Source organism: Colius striatus, chromosome 2, assembly GCF_028858725.1.
Source record: "Colius striatus isolate bColStr4 chromosome 2, bColStr4.1.hap1, whole genome shotgun sequence".
Lineage (NCBI taxonomy): Eukaryota > Metazoa > Chordata > Aves > Coliiformes > Coliidae > Colius > Colius striatus.
The window spans coordinates 113797433-113814489 of record NC_084760.1 but is presented as its reverse complement, the minus strand read 5'-3'; positions in this window follow the sequence as shown (position 1 = coordinate 113814489).

Here is a 17057-nt window from a genome sequence, read left to right as displayed (position 1 = left end):
CTGGGAAGCAGGAAAGATCTGGGACCTTGGTAAACCAAAATTTCTGGAGACTGTGAGGATGCAGTAGAGAACTATTCATGCATTGGCCTCAGTTTTATATTCTTCAGTAAGCTTTCTTTGTTGGCCACTACTGAAGATGGTGAGAGGTGGTTATTTGCTCTGACTTGCTATGCATTCATTTGGAATGACCAAATAAACTGCTCCTCCAGTGAGGAAAATAAGCATTATGAGTAAAAAATAAGGAGCAGAGGAGAATTAGGTAGCCATTGGAGACTTTGGACTCATTGGAAATGTAGGAGGATGGTTAAGCAGGTCTACCTGGATTTGGGTATAGATGATTGTGAATTGGGTAGCAGTGAGGGACAAAGATTACTTGCAGGCTTTCTCAAGTAGTATCCCCTTTTTATTTAATAAAGTTATTCAGCTGACCTCATAATGTGAGTAGATTTTGGAGTCTGTGAAAATGGAAAACTAAGAATTTGGACTTTGTTTTACCTGAAGTGTTTGGATCCCTATCAACTCTCTATCTGTTAGAGGTGAGTCGTGCTTTTAGTAGTACAGGTCTTCAAGGGTTGTATTACAGCTATTTTGGAAGGGAGGCTAGTAATTAATTTGCAGAAGGATTTTGATGGCGGAGTGGTGAAGAAAGGGCATGTCAGGTTTAGTCCTGGAGAGAAGCCAGAAGATAGGTGAGATGACCTCTCTTTACCCTGTTGTCTGTGATACTGTGATTGTGCTAGGTTTTGAACTTTCTTACAGAGTACCAACACTTGTAAGCTATTGTTAAGCTGAAAGTTGAAACACAATTGTTTTGCCAAAGTTGTGATTCTGTCCCATTCTGCAGGAGTCTGGGAGCTGAAAGATGACACACATGCGTAATTTATCTGATTTCAAAGTTGAAAAATTATGTTAGACTGCATCAACACCATTTCCCTGTGATAGTTTGAGCCTTTCCTACTGCAAGTGTGTATGTGAATGCTTCAGAACAAAAATATACTTTGAAAGGTTTACATCATCAGTATTTCTTGTTAGGAATTCTAGGGAATATCCCAGCTGTAGGTGCTGACAGATATAATCCTCCTTGTTATACAGCAACAGGCAAAATCGTTGTAGTCCTAACACACAACAGAGACCCCAGAATATAACTGTAAGTCAGGTGCCTGCAAGGGACATTTGATAGACTTGGTCCTTGGCAGTGAAGTTTGCCTGTGGCTTTGGGCCCTTTACTTAATCCCTCTGACTCAGTTTCCTCATCTGCAAGGCAAACCTCAGAATACCCTCAAGTTGGACACCATTAACAAAGTCAACAGTTAGCCACAGGTCTTTCCTTGTTTGAATAAAGGAAGACAGTCAGACTTCAGAACCACCACCACCATGTGGTTCCTTCTTCTGGGTGTTTTTCAACTTTCAGCTGAAGAACAGAGACAATCATAGAATCAGAGGTTGGAAGGGACCTTTAGAAATCATCTAGTCCAACCCCTTCACCCCCCAACAGTATCTCACACATTTATTTAAATTGGTACTTTGAATCTTTCTGATTTTTAAGCTGAATTCAGCTTTGATAATTGTTTCTGATAAAAGCATTTGGACCATCTGAAATGGATCCACTGCGTTACAGCTTTGCTCATAGATTTCCTTTCTTGTTCTAGTTGCAGAGACTGCCCATACGACTGTGGCTGAAATTTTCAAAAAGCCATAAAGGGGTGGTAAAAGTACTGAATTCCTGTGGAACTTACCAGTACTCTTCAGACTGCCCTGAAAATCTTAACCTAAGGGCCTAGCTTAGGAAGAAAAAAAAAGCCTCAGTTCCACTCTGTGGCAGATCAATGCGGGGGTATTATCTCTGCTGGGGATCTCAAGTCAGATTTCCTGCCTTGTACATGCTTCACTACAGTTGTGGGCAGATAATCTGTGATCTCTACAGAGACAGAAGTCTACAGTGAGTGAGGGTTCACTGTCAACTGATTCCTCAGACCTCTTACCCCCTTCCTAACACGTTTAGCTTTGAAAACTGTATTATGTCCTCTGCTGTGTAAGGTTTTCACCTTTACCATCACTGTTGCAGTGGTTCTGATTTACTGCCACATCAAAAGATCCAGCTTACTTCAATCATCTCCCATATTTTCTGCATTATCAGCTCAACTTGGAGTTGTTTAATATGAACAGTTTGCTGGATGCTTGATGATAACATGTTATGGAAACCTTGTGGAATTTGATGGGAACAGGATCATGCTCATAAAGGTACCTGACACTTGTCAGTAAAGCAAAAGGAGTGAATTTGCTGGATGCCAGACAGTCCATGGTTACAGTTAGTGTCAGCAGCCAGCAGTTTGGGACTTTGATTGCATGTGTTTGGTGTGCAAATTTTCAATACTTGATTTTAGTAGAACTTCCAAAGTAGAAGGGTAATGAGAGGAAAGAATTTGTTTCATCCTGAAGGCACAAGCCTTGGAGAAAATTAAAAAAAGTGACATTACACTGGTTTAATGGAATCTTGCAAGTTTCACCACTTTATGAACACGTATCGTAAATAGCTTATTGGCTTCTTTTAGTTCCATATTGTGAAGTGATATTTGCATTGCTATAGATTCCTTGGTGACCTATTAATTCAAAATTGAGGTTAAGACAGCCTTTTTAGAAAATAAACAATAACTTGGAATGTGGACAGTGTCAGAAAAATTCAGTGAGGTTAAAGAGAAGTAATTTTTTGAAGTCCAGAAGTCCCCATGTGGGTGTCAGCATCCAACATTAGTTCCTTCCTTTAAGTGCTTGAGTCACAGAGCCCTGTCAAATGACTCCGTAGGCACTTTCACAAGGGCACTCCAACATGGAGGTGCTGAAAAATAGTTTGAAATCAAAACAAAAGTCTTTGGTGTCTTTTCAAGAGCTTGAAAGGCAGCCAGGGACTTTTCAGCAAAGCAGCTTGTTACTATATTAACACCAGACAAATAACTGGGTTGATTGTGACAGGGAAGTCTGTACAGGGCATGCTCCAGAGATTGGCTCTTTCCAGTGTGGTTTAGACACCTCAGAAAGTTAATGTACTTTCTTTTATGGGAATATAATAATTTCTATCATTTTTTCTGATTTCTATGGGATAAATTGACCTTTCTTCATTCTCTGTTGTTAACATAAACTTTACTTTGCATGAAGTTGTGTTAACTGCTCACAAAACTCCACTGAATATTTGCTGGTATCTGTGTTCCTGTCTGCTTCCTTACCTTGACAGAGCAATATTGGAAAGGAGATCTGCAAAAGGGGATTGGAGAAGATAGGTGATCAAATTACAACTTGGCACCACTGTAAAATGCAACACATTTCTTGTGTTCCTTGCAAAGGGTGAGATAGATCTGCATTGCCTGTGTCTTGAGGCAAGAGAGAAGAAAAGCTGCATCTGGCAGAAATTTCCTTTTGCGTAGAGGGTCTCCAGGTGCTAGCTCTTATTCTGGAATTAGTCCTCATGCTTGTTGAGAGCAGTTGAGAGCTTCCTGCTGATTTTGGGGTGCTTATGTTCAAAGTAGTTACAGTTGTCCACAATGAGAAAAAGCTGAGCCTTCTGCATGTACCTAACTGGTGTTTTCCAATTATTTTGTTACTGGTGCGTAGATGCTGCTTAGGCCTCGGAAATTTTTATCTTCTTAAACTTTTCTTTATTTGTCATGGATTGAATTGCTGATACAGTGTGATTCTTAGCCCAAGCAGGAACAGCTTCAAGGATCTCTTGGGTTTGACTCCCTCACATTGCTAAACCAAGTTTCTGGTTTTCAAGAGGCCAGATGACCCTAATGTCTTTTTCCTGCTAGGCAGCAGCCCAGCTGACTGTCTTGTTTCTTGTTTGGTACTCTGTCAGACCATACCATTGATTACATCAAATTTAGCTGCAGAGGTGCACAATGATGCTCTTTCCCTTAAAGTGGGAATGCTTTATTATATGAAGAAGAAATAGGATGATTTCCTTTGTGAGACACCGTTGAGGATCAATGGGTCTGTCAAGATCTGTAATTGGTGAGTTAGCAGAGCTGACATGTGAGGGGACCGCAGTGGTATGTGAACCACCTTCAGGCTTGAAACTATTTCTGTGGTTCAGTCCCTGAGAGCTGAATGAATGTGAGCTCAGAATTCAATTGCTTCCTCATCATCCCCAGTAGAGAACCATCGTCACGGCAGGAGAGACTATGCAGACTAAGAATATAATGCAGCCCTCGTGAGGACCTCATAGCAGGACACACTTCTGTCCTCCAAAGCCTGCACATTTGGTTGGAAAATTTCAGATGTTTCAGTCTACCTCATGATGAGCTTGTAGTTCTCAACAGTATATCACACAGTATTTTTTGAAAACTCTTTCTATACTTTCTAGAGACTGGGGAGAGATCCCAGTCCCATGTTAACTAATGGAAGAAACTTCACTAGAATAGAAGCATGCCCTAGGGAATTTTCAGGGTGAAAGGACAAAGTGTAAAGCAGGATAGATTTATTTCTGAGCTATTTATTTTTCAGAAAGCAGTTCTAGCCTCTTGTGGGTCAAATCTTAACTCAGTCAAGATTTCCTATTTACCTGTCCTTGGACGGACAAGAAAAAACCCCACAACCCGGCCCAAATTAAAAGTGATCTATAGATAGCTAATAGACCTTCCTGCAGCTTCCATGTGTCTTTTCAGTTTACAAGTTGGAGGAAAAACTGCCTTTAGTACAGTAAGCTAAAGCAAAAGCCTTTCGGTGAAAAGGAGTCTTCTGCATATTTTGAGTGTTTAATGGTCTTTCATTTAAACAAACTCCTTCCTCTGTTTCATTTGCTTGATGCATTCTCTTTTGTGTACCCTTTCTTGGTTCCTTTGTCTGGATGATGTCCCAGTCTGCTCATCTTTGGTGGGAGACTTACCACCAAAGGCCAGTTGTTTGTGAAGTTAAACTCCCATCTGGGTATATTTTTCCCAGAGGTGCTTAGAAGCTGAAGGGCACTGGCATAATGAAACAGTCCAAGATGTGATTTTTAGCCAGTCTACCCCAAAGGTTCACATCCCATTTGGCTGCAGGTAGCTCCTGTGGCTTTCAGTAAGAGTCACCTGTGGCATCCAACAGGGCCTCACAAAGTTATTGTTAATCATTTACCCACAAACTTTCAAATGAAACCACAGTCCAGCTGTAAAGGTTTCCCATTTCCTGAGATGGGCTAGTGAATCTGAAAGGTGCTGCCTTGGATCTGTTTTCCTTTTGGCTCTCCATTCACCCTGAATTTTATTTGTATTTCCCCCTGTGGTGCTGACAGGATAATAATATTGTAACATTGTCACATCTGGTTAGGGAAAGGGGCAGGAGGAGGAGGAAATGAGGAACTCTCTTCTGAACTAACCTCAACTCTGCTCTATAAACAAATGAACACAGGAAACTCTGCAGTGAGTGGGCCACAGCCTCCCTTCCTTTACAGAGGAATGTGTCTTGCATTTTTGTGCACCCAGTGCTCTCATTAGCGTCAGTGAACTCCAGAGACCCTGGCACATAAAGGTTCAGAAAGTCAATGCCAATGCAACTCTCCATCCACTGTCTTTTTTCCCCTCTGAAGTCAGTGGGAGACTTGATGCTCAAGAATGTCTGTTCACATCTGAACATTCGGATATTTCCCTTTTGCAGTCTGTCAGGTTGCTCATTTGTACCCCAGCAGGACCAGACTCCCAGGAGGTCACTAGACAACCTGTGGGGCCAGGGCTCTCAGCATAAAATAAGCAAGATGAGACAACAGTAATTTTTTTTTATTTATTTTTTTTTTTTTTTAAAGAGAAAAAACAGCTCTGTGAGCAGTGGTAAAAATGTCAAGAATGATCACTAATTATTTTCCAAGCACTGATATCAACTTTAAGACAGAAGTTTTCAAACTGTCAAAATGAAGCCTCAATTTTTGCAATGAGTGCACAGCCATTGTAAGTGAGGTATTCTTTGCTTTCCAAGCTGCAAAAAGACATCAGAGTGGAAAAGCTCTTTCTTACTGATTCCAAAAAAGATGAGGGAAAAAAATGTATCAGAACCCCTTTTTCCACTTTCCCATTCTTGGTACTCAATAAAACCTACTATTACCTGCTTGTATGACCTTTTTTCTCTGTGCAGTTGGGTAAAGCCTTCTGTGAAACGCAACATGATTCCAAGCCTATTTTTGGTCCTCCTAATCTTGAAAACGTGGCTTCATGACATGCAGCCTGAGCTGGCTCACCAGATTCATGCTTCTGCTGGCAGCTCGAGTTCAGTCCCTCTGAGCTCTGCTGCCAGGCTCCCATTTAGTCAGGTAGGAGTTCAGGCTGTGCAGTGTTAGCGAGCAAGTTTCTCTATCTGAGCAGCTCTTCATCTTCTTGATGGATATTTTTGGGTGTGTGTGCTCATATTGAACATGAGTGGAGCAGATCAGGTTGTTTGGTTTTTTTTTTTAAACTCTTTTCCATCTCCCAGTTCTCCTTCTGCTGTGGTTGGGAACTCCTTTATGGCAGCTTCTTTGTCTTTGCAGATGTAGAATGGCTGTGCAGTAAGATGAAATGCCTCTGCTGTCAGGGAGCCAGCCCAGCTGGATGGGATCAGGTTACTGATGGCATGAAAATGCTCTACTTATATCATCCTCGGGCTGAAGAATTGCATTCAGGTGTTACACACCAGTTTTAAATAAATATGGGGGCATATTAGGAAAGATCTGTAAAGCAGCTGGTATCCCCGACTCTCCTGTGTTTCCTTGGGGTTTTTTGTTGGGTTTATTTCTGTTAAGAGGCTAAATTGGATGCTCTGAGCATGACAGGACACAGAGCTCCTTACAGATCTCTGTTGAATCTTCTCTTGGGTAGACCAAGTACTTGGCCTGGGTCTCTGTTGAGTCCTGAGAGTGAAGCCATCCTGGGCTGTGTTGGTGGGTATCTTTCAGTACTCACCAACAGACCGTGAGAAGGAGTGGTGTGGAGGCACAGGAGTGTATGCTTACTGAAGATTAATGCAGATCTGGCGAATCAGAAAGAAGGAAACTTTGCTTCTCAGTACAGAAACTTGCAGAGGGAAATCTTAGAGACTTGTCCCTGCATTTAATTCTTTTTAGTTTTTAACATGTTCAATAAACTTCCCTCCCCACACGGATTCTTTTGTGCCAGGATGTGTATCACAAATAGTGTAGTTTAAAGCAGCAACCAAACCAATACATCAATTCAGGAGATAAGATTCTTCACACATAGTGGTCTTTGAAACATATCCAGTTAAGCTTCCAACACGGAAGAGAGCCTTCCATCAGAGAGGCTGACACTCACCTGTACTCTTAGACATGCTTCCTGCAGATATGATACTTCTAGGAAAAAGGCAGTGAGGCCAGGGGTATGACAGGTAATATGTGATGGTAAGTGAGCCTCCAGTGCTGAACAAGGGAACCACTATGAATTCTTTTGATGCCTGGACAGGTGAGTTGTCTGCTGGGTTCTTTAAGACCCTGGGAGGACCAGAGGCCTTACAGGTTTAGATTGAAAAAAACATGAAAAGCAGGACAGTGTTTCCAATGTTATTGTGCACTAGGTAAAGATTGTGATTATTTTCACACAGAGTCTGGATACCTGCTGTCTCTTTAGAGTGATGATTCTTACAACTCCTTTGGTAGTCAATACGGCTGGGGGGATCACTGATAGTCTTAAAGTTCAAGCTGTTTAAGGAGGCAAAAAAGCATGAGATGGGATGTGTTATAGTCACTAAAGTTGGGGGCTAAGTGATTGATACTACTGGAAGAAGGAGGTTTTGAGGCTGTTTATGGTTGTCCTTGCTTGCCTCTGAGGTGTGGACTATTACCCAGGCAACTAAGATAGAAACAGATCAAGCAATATGTTCTGGCAGCTGCAGTGGGAGTTACGTGGGCCACTCAGTGGTGAGGCACAATTACTGACACCATAACACAGAATCAGAGTGTATAAAGTGATTTTGGCTGTGACTTTTGTGTTTTGTGTGTTCCTGGGGAAATCTTTTCTTTTAGGTTTGCTTTTTACCTGGGGGAATATTTTTACACACTTAGTTTCTTCTAAAAGCCTGACTGTTCCGGGTGTACTTTGCATCCTTGCTGTTGGCTCGGTGCTGGTCTCGAATGCCAAGAGCAAAGACATAAAATATTATATTTGCTAAACAAAACTGACACATTCCTACTTTCACACAAGGAAGCAGCAGCACTCCTGATGCTCCTGAGAGTTAAAAATGATCCATTTTATTGAGCGATATAATGACAGCACTAGCTGAGCAGAGCAGTAATTATTATCTCTAGGAGACCCAGGAGAACAATTTTTTAAAAGGAAAATAGTGTTTTTCATGTATTTCTTTAAATTCTGATATCAGCAGTTGAAGATTTGTCAGGCATAACTAAAAATAGGAATTGCAGGCAGACATGTTTCAGGGCACGGATTGTGGAGGCCTATTGAAGTCAATGGGGTGGGATACAACCCGGAGCAATGCTACAGAAGTTTGTCCAGTACAGGCAAAATACTAGCAGCCAGGAGAGTAGAAAGAGTCATTCCACTTTTTTTCTTGTAATTGTTCTTTTCACTTTATTTACAACAAGGTCGGGAGACTTGAGTTCATCCTTTAGCTCAGAGGTATTTCTGCGTGTCTGAGGTTTTCTTCTTACTACATTGTTAGCGCCCTTACTGATAGTATTGGCTGAGGAACAAGACAACACTGCAGAACTCCACTCATTAAGTTTTCATCCTACAGAGCTGTCTGCACAGTCTATCCTGATGCCATTGGATCACAAATACTTTAACTCAGTTCTAATGGGGTATAAAATATATTTCTATAAACGCTAAATTTGGCATTTTACTGCGAGTATAGAGCCCCTTTAAGACTTGTGGGTGGAACATGACATACTGTGTGAACTCTACATTATTTTCACCATACAATAACAAAACCTTAGAAAATTGTATTGGTCAGATCCTTGGCTTATGTAATTGTCCTTTCCAAATGAGCTTCCCTAGAGCTAAGCAAATTCACAGTAATTCAGGATCTGGCTTCATATTAGCATGTCCTGCATTACTTAGACATTCCTTCCTAAATTCAGCCACTTGGCTTTTTAACCGTTATGGTTACTTTCACTCTTAGTCCCTTCAGACTGCCTTGTCTGAGAGCCAAGGTCCAGGCGTATTTTGAGTCAGCTGTGTGGCAGACAAACTGGACAAATGGAACTCTGATTGTTCTTTCCCAGCTATGAAAAATCTGCTTGATGGCACAATTCCTTCATCCCTTAGATTTATACATCATTAGAAACCCAGAACTGCTCCCAGGTTTTCGAGAGCTTGTCAGCTTTCGAAGCATTAAGAGCGCAGCCTAATTTGCCAGTGGAAAGGCTTGGGGAGAACAGGGTGACACAGGGAGTTTCTTTTATCCGGCCTTTCAAATTGAAGGCAACTAATGGGGCTAGGACTTCAGGAGAAAAAAGAAAATGAAGGGAAAAGAGAGGCATTGAGGTAGAAGTACAATTTTAGTAAATAGCAGCAGTGCTAATTTCTGGCAAAATAGAGTTAAGTCAGTATGGAAACAATTAATGCCACTGTACCCATGAAATACAAGTTAAGATAGTTGATGTTTCAGGATAAAGTTCTTCATCAATCATTGGTTTATTTTATTAGCATTCATAGTGCTATGCGGTGTGATTACTTCTGATGTCTTCTGACAAGCGTAATGAGAAAATGCAGGGCCAAACCCAGACCTGGCGCTGGACCCTCTTACACAGCTCTGAATTTGGACTGTAATGTAACACATGTGAAGGCATAAACCTTTTCCTGAAGGAACACAGATTCCACCTCAACCCCTGCCCCTCATTGAGGTTATTCGCCGCGTTCAGATTTATTGGTAAAGCACCGCTGAAACTTTGTCTCCTCTTTTAAAAATTGCCCTGCAAATGATATGCTGAAAAGTCTGAGGTTCCCGTATTGTCTGAACTGTTCTTTATTGTGTGAACGGCCCGGTTTTGCTGACTAAAAGACCAAATGCTTTGCAGCCAGATGGTATTGATTCTTTACAGTTGTGTTCATACATCAGATGTAGATATTGTATTCCACTTCCCATTACATCTGAAAATGACTGGGTCTAATTGACAATATGGCATCCACATTGAGATGTTTGCTTTGTGAAAACTGGCCGCTGCTCAGAATTATTCTGTATTATTAACTCCTGTACATTGCCCCTGCTGTTTGATCAGTCTGTTTCTCTTTGTTCTAAGCCATATGTGTTTTCAAAACTAATACTTATACACCTTTCAAGGCCTCCAATTGTCGTACAAAAGACGATAAATCTCTAGGGGATCTAACTATATCCTGGAGCGTACAAACTAATGAGAAAAATAACTTCAGAACACCATGCTTTGGTGTTCTGATATTCTATCTCCTAGCTTTCAAATTCAGACAAAAAAAAAAGAAAGAAAAGGGTCTGCTGTGATGAAGCATTAACTGCATGAATAGCAAGTCTAAATTTCATATTCCCAAGCGAGACTATTTAACAAGAGAGCTTGCATTGCTCTGGATTTCTCATCAGTTCTTTGGACATTTTCTTTAGCTGGTAGATACCCACTCCATTTGCAAGAGGAGAAAGAACGTGGTTTCAGGTGTTTTTTTTGTTTAGTTTGGTTTTGGTTTTTATTTTTAAAAGAACCTCAAAGACTTTTTTACTGCTATCTCTGTGGAAGAAGTAATAATTATTTCTGAGTCCTGCATAACTACTGTATTCCCTTAATGGCAAATGCACCCCAAACTCTCTTGAACCCCAGTGTAGCTATGATGTGGGAATGACTCAGGGGGAGAAGAGCGGAACAAGCTGCATGTGCCTTGCAAAGTTGCATTTTCCTCCTATCCCCGGGTCTCTAGTCTGAAGAAGGGTCTGAGGGGCTCCACAGCAGTACAAACTGATGACAGGTGAGAATTTGCCCCAGACCGAAATAAACTGTGGCTGGCAGGGCCTGTCCGGAAATGAAGGTGGCTGTGTATCTCTCTGCCTTTTGCATTTGCCACATGAGTCCTCAAAGAGTAGGTGGCTCTGATAGCTGCAAATGAGCAAAAGCCTTCTAGAGAAGCAAAGAGCAGGAAGAGCATGAAGTGTAAAGGTGCAATCATAAGAGTGTCAAGGTAAGAGCAACTCCACCAAAACATACAGCGTCAAGCCATCAGTGTCTTCTGTCAGGGCCAAGGCTGTGTGTCTAGCAGACTGTAATGAGCTGAATCTTCCTGTGGCATCAGCTGACAGGTGTTTTGGTCAAGGAGGAAAAGGTGAAAGCCTTGCTCCTGGCCAGACTAGAGGTGCTGTCTCTCTGCAGCCCCTTGGTTTTCAAACCTCATCCCTGAGATGAAAACCAAAAAGATGCCCTTGCTCAGAAGGAGGCAGTTGAACACTGATGTGGAGAATGACTCTACTCATGTTCAAATTGACTGTAAGAGCTCTCCTTCCCTGAAAGGAGACCAATATTTCTTTTTCCTACTTTTTAATTTTGGTTTGATTTTTGAACAAACTAATTTTAGACTGTCATAGATTCTAGTTATTTCAGTGCTTTGATATCAAGACACAACTGGAGATCATAAAAGGCACAGGTTGTTCATGAACAGCACCTACCAGAAGACTCAGATTTGACTTTTTTTCTAGAAACGTGTGGAATCTCAGACCCTGTCACTGTGGATACTACAGCTTTCATAGAAAAATGACTGATAAGATACAATTTGCTTGTTCACTGTGACTAAGAAAAAGTACTTCTTAATGCAGAGCTGGTAAATATGTTTTACCTGATGCAAACGGCTCTCCTGGCACAGGTGAAAATTGATTTTGGTGGTACATTTGTGCGCAAGATGTTACTTTAGTAAGATGGTTTTCATTTAGAAACTGTTTCTCCACAAAGGATTTTGTAACAGTGCAATAAAACAATCTTACCCATCCATCTTGAGCCAGAAAAACATATTTAACTTTTATTGGTGGAAATACTTTAAAACCCTAGCTTAAAAAGAGTTTGGTGATCTGAGTGAAGCTCTGAATGAGAAGCAGTGAACTTTAGTTACTCCAACATGGGCAGATTCCAGCTGGGAAATAATTTTGAATAACTTCTAGATACTCTTAGTGCCTCCATTAATATACTGTGTGAGAACCTTCTGTATTTCAAACCATTTATCCTCTTGTCACACCTGTGAGAGGATCTGTCCTCATTTGTGCAGCTGAGGGATTAAATTGCAGAAAAGCCGAGTGATGGAAAATCTTACAGCAAGCTTTTATGGGAACTGTCGCTTCAACCTGATTCTTTGGAGTCCCGAGCAAGCTCTGTGCTCAGACCTGTCCAAATTGCTAGAGATCAAAAAGCAAAACTGATTAAAAGATAACACAATAGTAGTCAGTATCTTTGGCATCAAGAAGCTATTATTGTGCCTGGTGACTACAAGAATGTGTTGACTGTGGGTGGTTACATTACAGAAGAGATTACTCCTTGAATTAAGAAATGTAGGGAGTACTTCTGCCAGATCTCTTTTCCCAGGTCTAGCCATAATCAAATTCCTTTCTTTACTGTTTTTTGTAACCCAACTAATTGAGATCACCCAAAATGTTACCATGAGCTGAAGTCAGCATCAATTAAAAATCGCATTTATATTCTGTATGAAAACACATGGCCTTCAAAAGTGTTTGATTTTCATCGGACCTTCTCATCTGTTTGTCGTTTAAAGTTCAGGCCATTTTCCATATTTCTATCAAATGCTGCCTCACTTGGAAATCCGGCAAATGAGCTGGCAAAGTAACTTATTTGAAGTTATAAATAATCTAATACTTGCCTGAAGTTGACCCCTCTATACAATAATATACAAATTAATGTCTGAAGCTGAGGGGCATACAGTTCTCTAGTACTGCTGTGTTAGTTAAAGGCAGGGTTGCACTTGTACATTTACAGCATTTGTGGTAATTCCTACTCGTGCAGTCTTGGCCTTGAGTTAGGAGGGAGATGGAGGAAGAAACAGGGCAGACTGTAATACTGGCAACTCTTGTAGGCAAGGGATTTGGTTCTGATGTCATTCCCAAGCGCCCCCTTGCTTATTTATTTAAAAGAACTGGTGAGCAGGCAAATGCTTTTTTTTGCTGTGCTTGCTTTTTTGCTGTCACATTTTTTCTTCTAAGTCCATTCACATTAAAGTCTGGATTCTCTTACGTCTCTTGTTTTGATAAGGAATGTTTAGGAACCCACTTGTTCATGGGTAGCTGGAGGGCCCAGTAGGGTGCAAGGGCCACTCCAGCTCCTTCAGAATCATCTCAGAGGGATTCTTCTGTGAAGGTGCTATGCATCCAGTGTTCAGCAGGTTACAGCAACGTTTTTACCCGCCTCTTGTCCTACCTGAAAAATGGGGATGGTCCTAGGCAACCTGTGCTGAAGCTTCCATAGTATCCCCTTCCATGCTATATACTTAATTCTGGTGTTAGCAGCTACCTTTATACTGCTGTGTACAGGTATCTTTGAGCATCTTTGGAATCAGACTTGAACTATCCCAAACATATACTTGATTCCTGAAGTAGGACGAGTCTGGTGCTATTCAACTGGTAAACCTTACAGGTGAGAGCCTGGGCTGCATCTTACACTTCCAAAGCAGTATTACTGTGCAGATCAACTCAGGTGTCCTGGACTTATGTGTATAATTTTCTTGAAGCTCCTTCGGTGCCCCCCTGTAATCTGCCAAAGGACTCCATCTAGTCTTCAGCATGAGAAGGTAAGCTTGAAATTGGGAGTCAACTTCAAACCACTTACCATTAAGTAGTGAACGTTAGTTACCAGATCTCAGGAGCTGTTTGGACACCAAGTCTCTCCTAGGACTGACCAGATGTAACAAATAGGAGTGTTTGAGCATAAAAATATTATTCATTGCACATAAAAGTTTCAAAAACTTGTTCCTGAAGTCTTTTCATTTGAATGCCTGTCTTTGTGACATGCCAGACTTGGTTGTGCTTCTTTTGCTCTTAGACATTGCTTACTTCTGTTGATTACACCTTTAATATGTCAGTTAAAGGACCTAAACATTTTTTGAGATTATTGACACCGGAAATTAAAGCACATTGTTATCTCCCCTCTTAGAGAGTACTATGCTAACGTGAAGCTCTTGAGCAGGGTTTTCTTTTCTTCTCCTAATCAGTACTATAATTGAATGACCGTATCTGCTAATTAAATTGAGCCTTGAATGACCAGGTTAACACTCCAGTTGTCGTTATGCTTCCACTTGATTTCAGGTTATTCTTGAGACTTTCTTAATGGCAATCAGGTTACTGGAACCTTGTCCTTACCAATGCATGTACTTTTGCTTAACTCACATAGGTACCCTCCTGGAGTTTAGTACACTGCTTCCTTTGGAGGTTTTTGCAAAGATGAGTGTTTAGAGGAGTGGTTTCTTGGGGAGCAATTTCGTATTCCGTAAGGTAAAATACCAAGTGTTACCCTCCTGATCACTGCAGCTACAGACTGCAACAGTATCATCTCTCCTGTGCACTGCTGGTGTGGAAAATCATTTTAGCATGGGGCAGGAGAGCTCATTTCAGAAGCAGAAGCCACTTCAAACTGTGCTTTGCATATTGTGGTGCCTCGATGGCTGGCATTTATATGTCTGGCTCAGAAGTTGTGGCCCTGAGTTGCATTCAAGGAATTGGGCCTGTGTTTGTAGCTAAGAAAACCAATCCAAGGGAACTGGGTGCTGTTTGAAAGCATGATTTGGGGTAGCTATTTACAAGTACTGGCTGTAGTTTTTTCATTTCAAGCTGTCACGCTATTTTCATCTTGAGAATAATGTGTAAGGAACCAAGAGAACTGTGCTTCGTTTCAAAAGCCACTATGTAGTCAGAAACTGTTCCCAGGAGCAGACACCAGTGGCTTATATGCTAAGAGAACCAGAGATTATTCACAAGAAAAATATAGTCCTATCCTGTGGTGTTTATGTTTTTGTACACCTTAAAAGTGTGTAGTTTTGTTTTGCTAAGGTTTTTAGGGAGCAGATCTATGCATATATTTCACTGTTTGGGGTCTGTACAGATATGCTTAGTATCTTCTAAAATTTGGATGTGTAAAGCTATAGTTGGTCTGCAAGCACTGGTATGTGTTTGATGAGGTTAATGTGCACATTTTTTCACACCTATTTATATCCCCCACACATAAAAAGCTTCATGAAGTGGATGTTTAGAAATACTACCTCTATATTTTTGTTTCTTTGCACTTACCTTCTCTTTTGTTTCAGTCTTTGAAGTTAATCTTTTCCACTCTATTCTCTGAAATAGTGAAGATTAGAAATTAATTACCCTTCCTTAAATACAAGAAATGTAATCACATGACCTCCAAAACTGCAGGTTTACAAAAGAGCAGCAGCGATCACAAGTCTTAGGGTAATGAACATGAGAACTGACAACAATAAATTTCTTTGATTCAGTGGGAACAGTTTAAAGCCACATGTTTGTGATGTATCTAAGTCAGAAATAGGTAGATGAGCAATCGGGGAACTCCCTGGACTCTTTGTTGACCACCTGCTATTCTGGAAATCCTGGCTTATAAACACAGCCATCCCCATCTGTAGATGGGGAGTTATAATTAATTACCTGTGACATTGATAAATTTCTTTTAGGATCTTCTCTTAATCCAGTCACACGTCTGCATCAAATCCTCCTCTGCTAACATGAAGAGTCTATTTATGGACCCAGATTCATAATTAAACGTTTCATTTGCAAAAACAATGGTTCCTTGGAAAACGTGAGCTCTATTTCTGTGCTCGTGTTAGGCTTTGTCAGACGTTACATAAGAGTTTTGCTCATGTTGGCCTGCAGCTCCTGGTTTTTTAGATAATCCTTTGTATTACGTTTCCAGTGCATGTAGATAATTTAATTTACCATTTTTCTAAATGCCTGCATGCAGGAAAGCTAACCTTATACAAGCATAATTACAATTATTTATGTACTGTAAAAATGTAACTGAATCAGAATTACAGGAAAATGTGATTTTTAATTTTTAAAACAATAGTACTTTTTTTTCTTCAACTGAATTAAGTTAAAGCCTTAATTATTTTTCAACTCTTGTCTTATGCTGTCTTCCTCCCACTTGATCATGTCAGTTGCTTTAACTGTATATGAAGCTCACTTTGGCAGAGATGGCCATCCTCTTTTTTGCTTTGTTTCAATGGGTTACTACTCCAAAGCCCCAAAGTTCTAATAAATTGTATCAACAGCCTTAAAAACTTGTGTGAATAATGTCTTTAGGTTACTGATGCTAATGTAGACTTCCATTTAGATAGCCATGAAATAAACAGAACCACAGTCCTTGTTGCTCTAGATACCATTTATACTATTAGGCACTGCAATCTGGCTTGCCTGGGAGATAAATGTGATCATTGATGAGCAATTAGGAAACAGTTTTATGGAGATCTGGGCTTTATATTGTGGACTAGCGGGGCAGAGAAGCAGCCTATTTTCTGAGGGTCAGAAGGTGTCACAAGGGGATGAGCTCACACTGGGGTGAGGAGGGGAAAAAAAGCAATTTTAATTAAGGTATTATGGTGGTGTGTGGGAAGAGAGGATGCAGAAGGTTCTTCTCTGATGAGGCAAGATTGGTAACACTTGACCACAGACATTTTGATGCCTGAAGTCTGTTCACAGGCATATTTGGAAAAAAAAAAAAAACAAGTCTGCTTAGTCTGGATTTCAAGGATAGGTAAGGTTTTGGTGGTACATAGTGTAGTGTGCATGCTTACGTGCCTTTAGGTTCCAGTATATGCAATGAAAACACAGAGAGAAACAAAAAAAACCCCTCCAGGCTACTTCTTTGGCAGTTTACTTCATTTTTAAGATTAATAAGGATGGAAATATTAACAGCAAAAATATTGTGCAATGAGCAGTAATGCTCTGCTCCAGAAATGAAAAAACAGAAGGATAAAGTAATATCAAAGCTTGCCTTTGCTGCGCTCCATAGAAATGTAAAGGACATGTGCCATGCTCTGTAAGGTGAAAGGCTTGGAATAAAATGAGACCAACTTGTCTTAGCCTCAACTTTGGAGGAAGCCAAGCTTCAACCATGTGCCTCCAGAAACTCAGGA